General features: G+C 47.6%; 1 protein-coding gene across 3 annotated transcripts in view; it reads left to right on the top strand.

Annotated features, from left to right (window-relative positions):
- Positions 1-16967, top strand: part of LOC138447885 (chromobox protein homolog 1-like) — a 397667-nt gene that overhangs the window by 64657 nt on the left and 316043 nt on the right. The gene's annotated exons all lie outside the window — the stretch shown is intronic.

Consider the following 16967-nt stretch of genomic DNA (forward strand, 5'->3'; position numbering starts at 1 on the left):
GCTGCCCAATTGATGTAGGGATTGTGCTTCTGTAATCACAGCATGCCCAAAACCAAGGGGTAATGAGCCAATTTAATGATGTCAAATTTGAGGATCTCCTGATGATTGTTTATTGACAGTAGTAAGTCCTTTTTTTTGGTGGGTTATAGGTCCGGAAGACAGGGTCTGCCGTCAATGGCTTCGACCAGTTGCACCACTTCTTTGGTTTCTCGTGGGATGTGGTGTTCGACGACCCAATCATGGTCTATAAAAATGCCCATGGCACCACAATCCACTAAGGCCAGGATGGGGTAGGATTCCTTCTTGGAAAAGGACAAGACTGTTTGCAGGATCACAAGAGTGCTCCGTCCAGGAGATTTCAAGGAGGGAATAGACGAAGAGCTAACATCTTGTAATGATTCCTGCCCCTCATGTCCCCAGCCCTCCAAGATGTCAGGCTGGAGCCAGGCCATGATCACCTACATGGCCCTTAAGGGAATCTCCATCCCTCCAAAGACCCACTTGGAGTCAGACTTGGCGCTTGTGGCAGCAGACTCACTCACTCTCATAGGATAACATTGGGGATTGGACTTGTAGTGCATTGATGGGGACAAGATGGATGCCCCCACATATTTCGGTTCCCAGAACTGCATGTGCAGTCTAGTCTTTTGGGTGTGGTTCAGCCCAGAGACACCTGGGATACCCAGAGACTATTTAAGCCACGCCCAGGCTGAGAAACATGCTTTGTGTTTTCTGCACCTGCAGCGTGACACCGTGTTCGGATCGGTCTCCAGTAGGCCTGCATCTTTCTTCTGCGCTCAACTCCTGCAAGAACAAGGACACCGTTAGGAACAGCCTTACCTTGCGGCGCTTCTGCCCATCATTCATCGCTTCTTCTGTGCTGCGGGCATCTTCGGCGGTGTCATTCCCATCCCGGCACGCCGCTGCCTAAGGAAAAGGGAAAAGAACAGAAAAAAGGCATTAGTAAGCATTCAGCAAATCTTCGCTTATTTTTAAAGACTGTTCGAGCCTCAAACACTTACCTGAATCCCAGCCGCTCTAGGGGAACTCTAGTCATCCATCTACAAGAGGGAAAAGACATTCCAGGTTAGCGTGGAAACATCTAGAGGCACCGTATACCGCGCTTACTCACTGTTAGGCAGAAACCTGTGCAGTTCCCTTAGGGACCACGCAAAAAGTTTATGACCCCAGGAGTAAGCAGAAAAACCCAATTGGTAGCAGCCTGCACCACCCAGATTTACCTGGAAGCTGTGGCTGATCAGTCAGACTTCTCTCAAGAAGAGTTAGGCGGTATATAGAGTATACACAATAGGGCTAAAAATACAGTAGAATAAGCAACACACACTTATGAAAATACACTGGCACTAATATATCAAGCAAGTTCAAACACAGTCACTATAAGTATATACACCTCCCTAGTTAATTATTCGACAAGTCTAGGTTAAGACACCACTTATTAGCAAAACAGAGGTGAGCGCGTAACCTTAGATGGCACTCCAATAATTCGTTAAAAAGGGAGAGAAAAGGCAGAGTATGGAAATAACACAGTACCAACACTTTTAAGAAACCACAGCAAGTCAAGAAAGGCAGGGTCTACTGTAGAGCCAAAGTTCATAGGCCAGGCCCACTCTTGGAGAGAGCAAGGCGGAATGTGCCCAAGATCACACAGTGGAAATGCACTCAAAGTCTCTGCAGAAAATGTCAAAAGAGGTTGGAGTAGTTCAGAAAGGCAAAGTTAGCAGGTCTGAGGTCAACCCAGTTGGAAAGTCAAGGATTTACGGGACACCTTGGGCAATCCTTTGCAAGGGAGACCAGGCGGGACACAGTACCTGAAATGGTGAGAAACCTTCAGCGGTGGCAGTTGTTCCTGGCAGCGGTTGCAAGTCATGGCTTCGACCAGAGGAAGAGATGATCTCGACGAGGAAGAAAGCTGGAAGTCGTTGCACTGCCAGGGAACAAACCAGCCGCGGAGTTTCCGATTAAAAGGTACGACCCTTTTATTTGCGGTCAGTGGTGAAGCGTGGCTATCTGGCCGCCAGGGTGCTTGGCACGGGCGATTCGACCATGAGACGTCCAGGAAGGCGAAAAAGGCGAACTGGTTGGTCCCACCAGCTCAAAGGGAAGAAGACTCTCCGGGAAGAAGATCTCCTCTGTCGTCGGGGAAGTGGTGAGTTCGTACAGCAGGGCTCCACCGGTGGTGTCGTTGTTGTAGATGGCTCACCTTCTCCCCTCTTCGGATTTGTTAGGTTCTGTGGCGAAGTTCCAGTCCCCAAAGCCCTGCTTTTATGCAGAAAATCCCCCATTCAACAGCCTAGCTGTCACTCACACATGCTAAGTGGTGAGCCGGGCGGCCACCACTGGGCCAATCACACAAGAGTGCGACTTGAGTTGACAAGGCAACTCAGTCCAGGGAGCCTAATCCCCCTCCCACACATCCTGTAGACCGCAGACAGAGTGGCGCCATTTGGAGGGCTTCTGTGCAGAAGCCCGCCAAAAAGTGAAACAAAGGGCTCGACTTGGGTTAGAGTTTCAGAGGCGAACACAAACGCCATTTTAAAACTGAGTCCTGGCAAAAAGACCCAACCGGGGGATTAATATTAAATAAATAACCCGGCGATATCTTTAACATTGCACCAAAAAGTGGTGCGTTTAAAATCAATGGGAAAATCCCATAAGAAATATTCCAGTGGAATATTTCGCGTGGTATCCGCTGCCACCAGCCAGAAACTCGACAAGGGGGGACTGGACAGTGCCCCCCTTGGAAAACAGACCCAGGGGCAATCGAATTACCCCTACCAGTACTTCCACAATATGATGGTTTGTACTGGTTCTCTTCACAATTTGTGACTAGTAAAGCCAATGGTGACTTTACATGCCCTGGGAGACAGTAGTCAGTCCCGGGGTATGGAGTCTATGTTTGGGGGTCACTATGACACCCCTGTGTTACTGCACTGAGGGTGCTGTGTAACACACATACCAAAAACACATGAAGCCCTATGGAGTAAAAGACCCTATAGCCCATAAAACACATTCACAGTAAAAGGACATTCTCAAATCATGCCTAAGAGTGGGAGAAAAAGAGTCTCACTCTTACCAGGAGAAAAAAATAAACCCCAAAAATCCAGCAAAGCTGCTGGGGGACTCACTAGGTTTGGGAAATTAGCCTTAACAGAGAATTCTCCCTAACACTCGCCCCCCGCCCCAGACTAAGGGACAGGAGGATTTAATCCACTCCTGGATGAATCTCATACCTCTAGTCGATGACATACATCCTAGAGAGACCATCAACATTTTGGTGGTGACACCCTGACCTGTGCTCAATGGTAGAGTCAAAGGTTATCCTTTGTAAGCTATATGACTTACAAACATTTTGAGGAACATCAGTCTTTTTAAAACTATAGGGGATCTGGTTGACTAGTCTCTCAGAAGTTGGTACAACTTCTGAACCTGTGTTAGGCTTTTTCAAGGGGCCCTTATAAAGGATTCCCCTAGATCTAGAGGGGCCTCCAGAGGTCCTCACCACCTCTCTGTTGGGAGAAGGTTGGGTCTTAGGCCTCTTGGTTGGAGGGGGTGGAGATAAGCAAGGTACATGCTTCTCCTTCCTCTTAGATCTAACCTTACCTACTTTAGGAGTTTCACTCCCAATACTAGGATTTGAGTTGGAGTCTTCAGTAGAAGGTCCAACAGTCTGAAGGTTTTTGGCCTTAGACTACTCTTTTCTGGTTTTCCACCAGCACGGAGAATTACCAGTTCTCTTAGGTCTCGTTAGGGGTCCAGTTGGTCCATCCACCTCTTCCTCAGAAGCAGGGGGAGTCACATGCTCTAAAACTGGGGGGACAATGATGGAGCTTGGTTGGGGCTCCCATTTCCCTAACATTCTAACCTGAAATCTGCCTGGGTCAGAGGTCAATTTACCAACACCAGGGCTTGTGGTGGGGTGCTCTGTAGAGGTTCCCACAGGCTTAGAGGGGTTCCTTAAGGTGGCCTCTCTAGCCAATTTCGTTTGGTTCTGGGTCTCCATACTAGGAGGCCTGGGGGTACTGGATACTACTCCTAGAGTTCTTAGATCATTCCCCAACAGGACTCTCCCAGGCACCTCAGTCTGAACACTGACAGGAATCAACACTGTCATGTCATTACACTGAATGAGGGCTGGTAGAATTGGAACCATTTGGACAGGACCTCCAGAAATTTTAGTGGGGCCTTTGGGTGCCTTAGCAACATCCTCAGGCCTGAAAAAGCTTTCATCCACTACTGTTCTGCTGGCCCCAGAGTCTCGCCTGGCAGGGGTATCCTGGCCATTGACAAGAACACTGTACATGTAATAAACTTTAGAGTTTTCTGGTATGGAGTCATACACACTCCTTTTCTGATTACTAACCAGACCCATGGACCCTAATGATACACTTGCTTGAAGACCCAAAGGTTCTTCAGCAAAGACTTCAAAGTGAGCACTAGCCATTTGGACTTCCTCCTCGGGAGTGAAGGCTAAGGATACTGTGCTGGTCCCTGTGGTTTACCCTTACATCTGGGATCTCCTTTGATGTGGTCAGTTGCCCCACAGAGCTAGCATGTTCCAAATGATCTCTGGAATGGTGGCTTGTTCTGACCTCCTTCTGGTTTGTGACCAGAAGGTACACTAGCCTGATGGGGCTTCCCTGGTGGCTTACCCTGGTTATTTTGTTGTTTGGGGCCCTCTTTGGTATGGGAGGTATTAGAATTCTCTGGATTCACTGTTGGTGGCTGCTTTCCCTCATCCTTTTTCTGAGTGACCCCTGAATCCTTGTGAGTAGCCTTGTTGGCCACCCACAAGTCAGCAGCCTTTGCTAGCTTCCTGGAATCTAATTCCTTTGAATCAGCCAAGTGCTGTCTGAGCTCAGGAGAGCAGGCATCATAAATTGACTCCAACATAACAAGATTCTTCATTCCCTCATAGGTGTTCACTCTGTAACCCTGAATCCATCCCTCTAAGTTTTTCAAACACTCATTCACCCAGGTAGCCCAAGGGGTACCATCATTCTTTTTGAGGGTCCTAAACCTCTTAAGGCACTGGGAAGGGGTCTTCCCAAATATAGCTATTAAAGCTAGCTTCACACATTCATAGTCCCTGCTATCCACCTCCCCCAACTCCATTACCACATCGGATGCAACAGGGGGGAGCCTAGAGAACAACCAAGGGAGAAACTGATCCCCTGTGATGTCCTGGAGCCCATGATTATACTCAAACATAGCCAACCAATCTAACACCATCCGGGGTCTTTTGGGACTGGAACTCCTAGAGGATCCGGAGAGAGAAGCATTTTCAACAGACAATTTCTTCATCTCTAGCTCATGCTTGAGCTCCATTTCTCTGAGCCTTAGTTCTTGGTTTGATTCTTGGTGCCTTTGTTCTGATGGGGCATTAAGTCTCCTAAACTCCAATTCAAGCTTCATTTTCTCTAGTTCAATACATTGAGGACTAAAATGTGGGACCTGGTAAAGGTCCAGTAGGTACAGCTGGTAGAGCAGACAGAGGCCCCGGGGGGACAGTAACAACAGCCTCACCCTCCTCTTCTGACTCTGCCTCAAGATTTTCAATACTTTGATCAATATCAACATCATCACTGTTATCTACATTTGCTGGGAGAGTGGATTCCTCTGAACCACTACCCAGACTTTGGTTTGCTAACAACCTTTCTATTAGCTCAATTTTCTTGCCTTTAGTCAGGAGATTCTTATGCTTACAGAGAACTCTCAAACAATCAGCAGTTTTTGTAGCAAGGGACTCTTGACTATAACTTTCCATAGTTGACAGGTTAGAAAATAAAGTTTTTAGTGCTAGGCTTTGTGGTTAGTTGCACTAAGGTATTTAAAAGCACACTAAAATGTATACTCAATACAAATCCCACCGCTGTACACCAGTGTTATGCAGAAACCTGTGCAGTTCCCTTAGGGACCACTGCAAAAAAGTTTAAGACCACAGGAGTAAGCACTAAACCCAATTAGTAGCAGTCCGCACCACCCAGATTTACCTGGTAGCTGTAGCTGAGCAGTCAGACTTCTCTCAAGAAGAGTTAGGTAGTATATAGAGTATACACAATAGGACTAAAAATACAGTAGAACAAACAAACACTGACCAGAGCTTTGGTATTAAAAGTATATAATTATTTATTTAAAAACACACTTATGAAAATACACTGGCACTAATATATCAAGCAAGTTCAAACACAGTCACTTTAAGTACATAGACCTCCCTAGTTAATTATTCGACAAGTCTAGGTTAAGACACCACTTATTAGCAAAACAGAGGTGAGCGCGTAACCTTAGATGGCACTCCAATAATTCGTTAAAAAGGGAGAGAAAAGGCAGAGTATGGAAATAACACAGTACCAACACTTTTAAGAAACCACAGCAAGTCAAGAAAGGGAGGGTCTACTGTAGAGCCAAAGTTCATAGGCCAGGCCCACTCTTGGAGAGAGCAAGGCGGAATGTGCCCAAGATCACACAGTGGAAATGCACTCAAAGTCTCTGCAGAAAATGTCAAAAGAGGTTGGAGTAGTTCATAAAGGCAAAGTTAGCAGGTCTGAGGTCAACCCAGTTGGAAAGTCAAGGATTTACGGGACACCTTGGGCAATCCGTTGCAAGGGAGACCAGACGGGACACAGTACATGAAATGGTGAGAAAGCTCCAGCGGTGGCAGTTGTTCCTGGCAGCGGTTCCAAGTCGTAGCTTCGACCAGAGGAAGAGATGATCTTGACGAGGAAGAAAGCTGGAAGTCGTTGCACTGCCAGGGAAGAAACCAGCCACGGAGTTCCCGATTAAAAGGTACAACCCGTTTATTCGCGGTCAGTGGTGAAGCCTGGCTATCCGGCCACCGCGGTGATGGGCGATTTGACCACAAGACGTCCAGGAAGGCGAAAAAGGCGAACTGGTTGGTCCCACCAGCTCAAAGGGAAGAAGACACTCCGGGAAGAAGATCTCCTCTGTCGTCGGGGAAGTGTTGAGTACGTACAGTAGGGCTCCACCGGTGGTGTCTTCGTTGTAGAAGGCTCAGCTTCTCCCCTCTTCGGATTCTTTAGGTCCTGTGGCGACATCTGAAGTTCCAGTCCCCAATGTCCTCCTTTTATGCAGAAAAACCCCCATTCAACAGCCTAGCTGTCACTCACACATTCTAAGTGGTGAGCCGAGCGGCTCACCACTGGGCCAATCACACAAGAGTGTGATGTGAGTTGCCAAGGCAACTCAGTCCAGGGTGCCTAATCCCCCTCCCACACATCCTGTAGACCCCAGACAGAGTGGCACCATTTGGAGGGCTTCTGTCCAGAAGCCTGCCAAAAAGTGGAACAAAGGGCTCGACTTTTGGTTAGAGTTTCAGAGGCGAACACAAATGCCATTTTAAAATCGAGTCCTGGCAAAAAGACCCAACCGGGGGATTAATATTAAATAAATAACCTGGCGGTATCTTTAACATTGCACCAAAAAGTGGTGCGTTTAAAATCAATGGGAAAATCCCATAAGAAATATTCCGGTGGAATATTTTGCGCGGTATCCACTGCCACCAGCCAGAAACTCGACAAGGTGGGACTGGACAGTGCCCCCTCGGAAAACAGACCCAGGACACCCTGGCTTGGCCAGCAGGTTACCACGGAGCGCTCCGGTGTCACAATTCAATAGTGAACTCACCGGGTCTGGAGTTCTCTGCTGCTTTGCACGGCCCAGCAACATTCTTCCTTCGGTCCGCCTTGGCTCATGCCACTCTAAAAAGGAGCATTCTCTGCTCCAGAGGCTCTCTGGTGCTCGCCTGCCACCGCAGCCCTTCTTACTTCGGTGAAAGTTTTCAAAGTTTACGCTTCCAACTGCGCACCCTCTGCACTTCTGGTCTCCAGGGGGAAAGCTTCTACATCCAATGCTTCCAACTGCATAACCGCTGCAATCAAGTTCTCCAGAGGTAAAGACCCTCTCAGGACCAGCAACTGGTCGACACACAACAGTGGTCCAGGCGTCTTTGCTCTCCTCCAGATTCTGCTATAACGTGGAGAAAATACAAGTACTCCACCTCCTGCTGATACTCTCTATGGCCTGCACCTGAGGGGGTCTTTTATGCCATTACCACTAATGCCATTTTATGCCATTACCACTAATAGGTTGCAACTTGCAGTCTCATGCCTCTGCAGTCCTTTTATGCATCCCAGTACTTTGGGAATTGTGAGACTTGGAGTCAACAAAGTAAAAATCCGTTTTTCTCACAGCTCCTATTTTACAATAAGCCATTAGAATGCTGGGGTCTCTGGGAATGTCATAAAAGGGGGTTTCTCATTCCTCATGACCTGCTTCCCCCTCATGTGATCCTCCCGCAGAACACCACCCCCAGAGTCAGGATCAGAAAGCGTCCATCTTTCCCTGGCCACATGAGAAGGGTCCCAGACTAGGTTTTCTGGGGGAATCATCTCTGATTCATCACGATACCGAGAAGGAAGGAACCTGTGTCGGCCATAGAGTCAACTGGTGGTGGATACAGAAGACCACAAGACCGGATCCAAGGGAAAGAAGGCGGGTCTACAGATCCTCATGCAGTGGACCACTCAAGGAGAGCCGGAGCGAGGTAAGGTAAGCAATGTCTGACATATAAGGCACGGCTCGCCACGCAGTGGAGCGCTGCAGAGGCTGTCCCGGGAAATGCCATAGTCTGTTGGAGTGGGAGCCCTTTTTTCCCAGGGTTCACCACCCGGGGCCTGCCGTGCAGTACCGCACTGAGCGGTGGACTGCTAGTGCCCTTCAAGGGGCAATAAGATCATAGTGGGTACCGAAGAAAAGGGCCTAGTCCCGGCCGATTCTATCCCACTCAGGGGGCTACTTCACCCGGAGGAGGAGATCCACTTTCAACAGTGCAAGCATGAAACAGGGATCCCATTCCCTGGGAACCAGCCCCTGACATGTGACTGTGACATGTGACTGCGGCAAAGGCCATTTCTTGCCTGAACCCACAGAGACTTGTCCCCAGGTCTTTTGGGACCTGTGAGCACATCTGAGGGAAAAAGGAAGACATCAAATGAGAATTGCAAACTTCCACTCATAAGACGCCCCCACCTTATCAGTGGTGCCTTATCATCTTGGCCCAACCTCATTCTGGAGTCCACCCCTGTCCCACATACGGGGAGTCCCCTAAAAACCCTTCAAGCATTTGTACTGCATAGGGGGGAGCCTTACCAATGACAGGGACTTATCATCTCCCCCCTTATGGACTGGAAGTCCTCATTGCAGAAGTTTCAATATTTGCATAGGTTTACGCCAGGACCCACCACACAAATTCTCACCATGGCATCGACACAGAGGACCCTGTGTCTACCAAAAAAGACATTGCTGTCTCATTCCCCAGGTCACTGTTACGTTGAAACTGTCCAATCTACAAAACTCCCATTTCATTGCACAATTGAAACTCCTGAATAGCCTTAGGCACTGGCTTACCCTGCATTTTGCTACTGACCAAAATAAATAACGAAACTCCTTCTGTCATGCTCTCAGGCATCAGGAGATTACATCTAGTATCTACGATACTTATCAGACCATAACAATTCATGGCTATTTTCAACAGCTATACTGATCGCTAAGGTTATGAAGTTACTTATTCACTTATCCCCTGGCTCCTAAAGCCTCACGGAACAAGTTTCAACGTTCACTTTGCAAAACAGCCGTCGACTAACATGTTACTGATTCATTTGTGAGATTCATGAATTCCCCATGTATTTGTTTTATTGTACATGTATGTTTTTACATTTGGTGGGTTAATTTTGTATCTTTCTGCGTGTATGCAAGCTAATATGTATTAATTTCTAGACTAAAAGAAACACTAAAGTAACATATGCCATCCATAATGACTTGCACTTTGATACCGTCTACCACCTCCGCAGGGTGTACCTCATGCATGTATACCTCACACAGGAAGTCTTTCAAATGCGGCAACCTGCTCCACGTCCCTACTCTCAACTCTTGTTCTGCTGTCAAACACTCCTATGACATCTGTCACCTCCTTGGAGAAATCGACCTAGATGTCCTTGCTCTCACCGATACATGGTTTATGGCCAGTTCTGTCACAGGTTTTGACACTCTCCTCCCTGTGGGTTACAAGATCCTCACCAAACCCAAAACCAACCGTCCTGGAGGTTGAGTAGCCCTGAACTTTCCAGAGACTTCTTCTCTTCTCTCCTTGTCTCTACTTCTCAGCTTCTCCTCCTCGGAGATCACAACATCCACCTGGATGCTTCTAATCCCTCCTCTGGGCTTTTACGCAACCTCTGCGACACTCTCTCTCTCTCTTTCCATTCTGCCCTCTGGCCCAACACACTCTGCCGGACATACTTTGGATGTTCTCATCACCTCAGATATCCCCCTCTCTAACTCTCTCACCACTCCTCTCTCCTGGACTGACCACATTCTACTCTCCTCTCATCTGAAACTCTCAATCTCTCAGGCAAGGCCCCCCAGACCCAGCACTGGCACCAACCTTCTTGGTTATTCGGCCCATGAAGCGTGTGTCAGTGGATACCTTCACCTCTACTTTCTCTGCTCCCCCTACTTCTAAGGCTGACTCATACCCTGACACAGCCCTTTCTAATCAGCATATTTCTATTTCCTACACCCTGGCCATTATTGCCCCTATCATGAGAATCTGTCTGAATCCTAACTCCAAGTGCAACTCTTGGTATGATTCCAACCTCGCTGTCCTAAAACGCAAGTGGAGGGCTTCGGGCCGATTTCTGTAATCACTCTTTTGCCACTAGAACTTTCCCCTCTCTCCTTAAGCACTCCATTGTGCACCCCCCCCTCAGGAAGCAGTCTGCCGATCCTACCTGGTCAGCAAACTATCACCCAATCTCCATGACCCCTTTCCTGGGCACAATCTTGGAAAAGCTGGCCATCTACTAGCTTACTCTCCACACTGAATCTGTTGGTTGTCTCATGACCATCAGTCTGGCTTCAGAGCTGCCAGAGGCACGGAAACTGCTCTCCTGAAAACACGTGAAGATCTGCTCTCTGACCTGGTTCTCTCTAGGTTGGACTACTGCAACAGCCTCTTTCTCAATCTGCCTTCCTCTACTCTCCGCCCTCTGCAATTAACCTATAACTGGACTGCGAGACGTATCCTTGGCCTCAAGCCCAGGGACCGTATCTCTACAGCCCTGAAATCTCTCCACTGGCTCCCGGTGGCTGCAAGGGTCAAATTAAAGACCCTTTGCATTGCCCACAAGGCTTTCTGGGGCCAGGGCCCGCACTCCATCCAACGCTCTCTTCCAAAATACCTTCCTTCTCGAGCCCTTCGCTCAGCTACCTCCAACTCTCTAAGGGTTAGACGCTTTTCCAGGCAGAGAGTGGGGGGTAGATCTCTCTCTGCAGATGCCTCCCTCTGGAATGCCTCCCTGACCCTCTCAAACTTGAGCCAGACCACCTGAAGTTCCAGAAGCTGCTCAAAACGTTCCTCTTCTCCTCTGCTTTCTCTCCCTCCCCTGCTGACCTACCTGACTTACCTGTCTGCTGTACCGACTGGATGCTTGGCTATCCCCAGAGTCTCACTGGGTACCAGGCTCTTTCTTGATCAGTCACCTTTGACTGCCTCTGGGTGTCAACTTTCCTTTCTAGTTGAGGCTGAACGTCCTACTTTCCCTCCTCCACCTTCTCACCTGAGGAAATCGGGTCCTCTTCCGCTGGGCTCAAGGATCGATGAGATCTGTAGTCCTTCTCCTTTTTGTTTTGAAGTTTGAGTCTCACACGAGAGGAAGCCACAGTGAAGGCTACTAGAGAGCACTTCTCTGAGGATCCCCCTCCCGGGAGGGTCGAATTAGGGGAAAAAGCCCAACGTGGCAAAAAAACCCTCGGAAATGTGGCAGCAGGATTGGAAGATGCAGGATACAGTTGGAAGAAGGGTGTTCGTCCCAATGTGGACACAGGAATTGAGTTTCGGTTGAGTTGGAGTTTGGACAACCACACAAACCCAAAACATAGGCAGCAGGATATAAAATGGAAGTAAATGCGGCGAGGCCGCTAGGAAAGAAACCCGTATAAAGATCCAAGCATGGAAGTGTAGCATGAACGGAAAGGAGAACGGGCAGAGAGGGAGAGAAAGAATACAAGAAGAAGGAACCGGAAGAGACCGGAACAAAGCGTAGCACAACAACGGTAGCAAGGAAAACACAGCTGACTGAAAGGTTGCAACGCGCAGGTGTCAAGAGGAGGCGTGCTTAAATAGTACTACGTACATCCGACGTGGAAGAACTAGACCGCTGCATGTACGTAGTTTGAAGCGTTGTGGAAATCAGGAAGTGTGATAACGACTCCAACGGCGCCATAAATGCCAATATCCAAGGCGTCGCATGACAGTATGCCCCCTCAAACCCCTGGGTTTGCCCGGGTGAGCCCTGTGGAATTTCCTGAGTAACAAGGGGGCGTGAATATGCGACAGTGGTTCTCAGGAGTCTTCTGCAGAAGAGAGCCCTTTCCAATGTACCAAGTATTCCAGACGACCTCTATGATATCTGGAGTCTCTCAGGTGTGATACCTCATATTCCGGCGCTTCGAAAGAGGACGGGACAGAGAGAGATCGAGAAATACGAGTCTGGTCTGCACTCCTGAGTAATGAAGCATGAAAAACCGGGTGAATGCGTCTTAAAGTGTGAGGCAATTCAAGACGGAATGCCACAGGATTGATTTTGGCAATGATTGGATAAGGTCCAATGAATCGTGGCAAAAGTTTAGATGGGTGAGACCATCGTGGTAAGTATTTAGTAGAAAGCCATACCTTGGAACCCACTTCCCATTCGGGAACTTCTTGTCTATGTTTATCGGCTTGTTTCTTATAGACCTTGAGGCTCTCTGTCAAATTTTGCTTAGCCTTCTCATGGGTGTCTTTAAGCCGAGTTAACACTTCATCCACTGCCAGAAGAGAAGTTGATAAGGTAAAGTTAGGAATGATAGATCGGGGATGAAACCCATACGTGCAGTAGAACGGGGACATACCACTTGCGGAGTGACTGGCGTTATTATATGCAAATTCTGCTGTAGGTAGTAAATCCACCCAATTGTCCTGTTCCAAGTTGGTGTAACTTCGCAAATACTGCTCCAAGGTTGCATTTAAGCATTCAGTCTGCCCATTGGTCTGGGGGTGATACCCCGACGATAATGCACGTTCAATCCCCAGAGCTTTGCATAGAGATTTCCAGAACTTGGAAACATATTGGCTTCCACGGTCTGAGACGATCTTATCAGGAAGACCATGTAATTTAAAGATGTCTCTGATGAAAATCACGGCCATAGCATCTGCCGTGGGTAGGCTTGGAAGAGGAGAAAAATGAGCCATCTTGGTGAGTGAATCCATGGTTACCATAATACAGGAACAACCTTTAGAACGTGGTAGCTCCAGGATAAAGTCGGTTGTAATATGGCTCCACGGACGATCAGGAACGGTATCTTGTTTCAACAAACCTATAGGTTGCTTAGTGCTGTATTTGCTTTGATTGCACTTGCTACAGTTCTCCACGTACTGTTTAACATCTCTGGAATAGCCTGGCCAAAAGAAAACCCGACTGACCAGATCTAAGGTGTTGGCTTGTCCCCTGTGTCCAGCTGTCTTATGATCGTGGCACCAGGCAAGCACCTTCTTTTGCAATTCTTTGGATGGTATCCACAATCTTCCATTCCTGAAAAAATGGCCTTCTGCCTTTGCTAAACCTTTTGGTTCAATTTGGGTAGCTGTAGCCTCTCTGACTTGTAGAAATGTAGAGGTGGTTGCTATGATTCGATTCCTGGGGAACAGTCTTTCTGGAGTAACGAAGAATGCACCGGAATGGTCTTCCTCGAAAGGGCATCGGCCAATGTATTCTGACTTCCGGGGATATATGTGATGCTGAAGTCATACTGAGAAAAGAAATGGGCCCATCGGGCCTGTCTGGTATTGACACATTCCATAGACTGTAAGACCTGCAGATTTTTGTGATCCGTGCTGATTATAAAGGGATGTCTTCCACCTTGTAATAAATGCCTCCAAACCTCGCATGCCTTCTTCATGGCCAAGAGTTCTCTTTCGATAACTGAGTAATTTTGTTGACTCGAGGTAAGGGTCTTAGACAAATAGGCCACAGGATGTTCCTCGTTGTCATTTTCTTGAAGCAAAACAGCTCCAATGGCGGCTGCGGAAGCATATGTTTCCAGTATGAACTGTTTCTCCTGGTCTGGTTGTCGTAGAATAGGAGCACAGCAAAACCTCTTTTTTAACTGTTGAAACTCTGTTCTGCTTGGGCGTTCCAGACGAATGGCACAGAATTCTTTTTCAGAAGATTTGTTATGGGTAGAATAACCTCGGAGAAACCCAGGATAAAGCGTCTGTAGAAATTTGCCATACCCAAGAATCTTTGTACTTCTTTAACAGACGATGGAGTGGGCCATTTAAGAATGGCTTCTACCTTCTGTTCATCCATTTGTACACCTTGTGGTGAGAGAACCAAGCCCAGATAGGTTACTGTTGTGACTCCAAAAACACACTTTTCTTTCTTGACTAATAGTTGTTGTTGATTGAGTCAATTTAAGACTTCTTTCAAATGAATCAAGTGCTCTGGCATGTCTTTAGAAAAAATCAAAATGTCGTCCAGATATACGACAACTGACGCAAACAGGAGATCAGAAATAATTCTGTCTATAAACCTTTGGAACACTGCTGGTGCGTTAACTAACCCAAAGGGCATTACATGATACTCGTACAACCCAAAGGGTGTCCTGAAAGCTGTTTTCCACACGTCCCCAGCACGTATTCAGAGCAGATGATAGGCGTTGCGCAAATCCAATTTGGTGAATACCGAGGCACCCTGGACGGCCTCTAAGATGTCAGGAATGAGTGGCATGGGATATCTATCCTTCTCTGTTACTTTGTTCAATCCTCGGTAGTCAATACAAGGCCGAAGGTCTCTGGAGTCTCGTTTCGGTATGAAAAACAACGGTGCACCGGTAGGGGATTTTGAATGTCTAATGAGACCGTTGCAAAGGTTATCATCCAAATATTTCCGGAGTACTTCCTTCTCTGTCTTAGAGAGAGAAAACATCCTACCAAAAGGTACCAGAGCTCGGGGCACCAGATCAATGGCACAGATCTGGTCTGTGAGGAGGTAATACTGCTGGGGTGCTATTGGCAAATCCTGGATTGTACTCTTCTAACACCTGGGTGAGAGAATTTATGCTGACCGTAGAGAGGAGCGGGCTAGAAAAAGTCTTCACTGCTTTATTCTGTGACTTGTGAAGGCATTCGGTGAGACAGTGGTTTGAATCAAAACTCAAACAGTTAGTCTTCCAGTTGATGCTTGGATTGTGTTGACGTAGCCATGTGATTCCCAATATCAGAGGGAAATGTGCAGCTCTGATTATTTCAAAGATAATGATCTCTGAATGCTTGTGAATGCGGAGAGGTAAAGGTTCTGTGGTCTGGAGAATAGGTCCCGAGCTCAATGGTCGGCCATCCACTCCTTCGACGTCTTGTCCGTGACTTCGATCGATGCGTTTCACCCATAAGGTGTCAGCAAAATTTCCAGCGGCCCCACAATCCAATAATGCTAGTGTCTCCACTTAAGACCCATTGATCGTAACCGTAACAGTTAGCACCATTAGTCGTGAATCTTCGGGTACGTTGGATGCGTCAATTGTCATGGTAACATAGGGACTACGAAAGGGCCCTCGATTTCCCGTCCCTTCTAGGATCAAGGGTTTTCGTTTCCCGCCGGCTTGGTGGGTAATTCAGTGTAATTACGTACTGTATGTTTGTCAGAAGCACAATAGGCACATAATCCTTGTTCCCTCCTTCTCTTTCTTTCTTCGGGAGTTAATGATCTCCGGGTGAAACCTATCTGCATGGGTTCATCTGTGCGTTTGGTAGCAGGTGGGAGAGGAGGGGGAGGTCCGGTGAATGAAGGTCTTAGCTTCCGTCTTTCATTACGCCTTTCTTGCATTCTGGTTTCCATCTGTAGAGCGGCAGTCATCAGCTCAGGTAACATAGCAGGTCGTGGAAAGTGAGCCAGTTCATCTTTCAATTCTTCTTTAAGACCACAACGAAAAATGATGTACTGAGATTGTTCAGACCAACCGGTCTCCATTGCCAGTCTTTTAAATGAAGAAATGTAAGTCCTAACATCAGCCTGACCTTGGCGTGCGTCTAACAATTCTTCCCCGGCTGTAAATGACAGTTCTGGACACTCAAAAGTCTGTTTCAATAATTCCAAGAACGACCTAAAATCTTGTAAGATTGGATCGTTACCAGTGACAAGAGGTGTGGCCCAAGCTAGGGCATTGCCTGTCACATTAGATATCAGAAAACCTGTCGTTGCATGATCTGAAGCAAACGTGCGGGTTCTGAACGCAAAATACACCCTGCAAGCATCAAGAAACTCTTTTAGAGTCTTAGGGGAACCGTCGTATTTGCCCGAGGATAGGGCCGTCAGTGGCAGTCAGTAGACTATGGTTCTCTTGTCGCTACCATCTGCTTCAATAGATTGTTTTCCGCCTTCATGTTTTGCATCTCTAATGAGAGACTTTGTACTGCGGCTACCAATTCTTGTACTTGCTCTGAAGTAGCCATAGTGGGATTTAGGCGTTGCAAACTGTCAACTTTCCTTTCTAGTTGAGGCTGAACGTCCCACTTTCCCTCCTCCACCTCCTCACCTGAGGAAATCGGGTCCTCTTCCCCTGGGCTCAAGGATCGATGAGATCTGTAGTCCTTTTCCTTTTTGTTTTGAAGTTTGAGTCTCACACAAGAGGAAGCCACAGTGAAGGCTACTAGAGAGCACTTCTCTGAGGACCCCCCTCCCGGGAGGGACGAATTAGGGGAAAAAGCCCAACGTGGCAAAAAAACCCTCGGAAATGTGGCAGCAGGATTGGAAGATGCAGGATCCAGTTGGAAGAAGGGTGTTCGTCCCAATGTGAACACAGGAATTGAGTTGTGGTTGAGTTGGAGTTTGGAC

The sequence above is a fragment of the Ambystoma mexicanum genome, chromosome 3q (genome assembly GCF_040938575.1).
Source record: "Ambystoma mexicanum isolate Mex_15411 chromosome 3q, UKY_AmexF1_1, whole genome shotgun sequence".
In the NCBI taxonomy this organism is placed as follows: Eukaryota; Metazoa; Chordata; class Amphibia; order Caudata; family Ambystomatidae; genus Ambystoma; species Ambystoma mexicanum.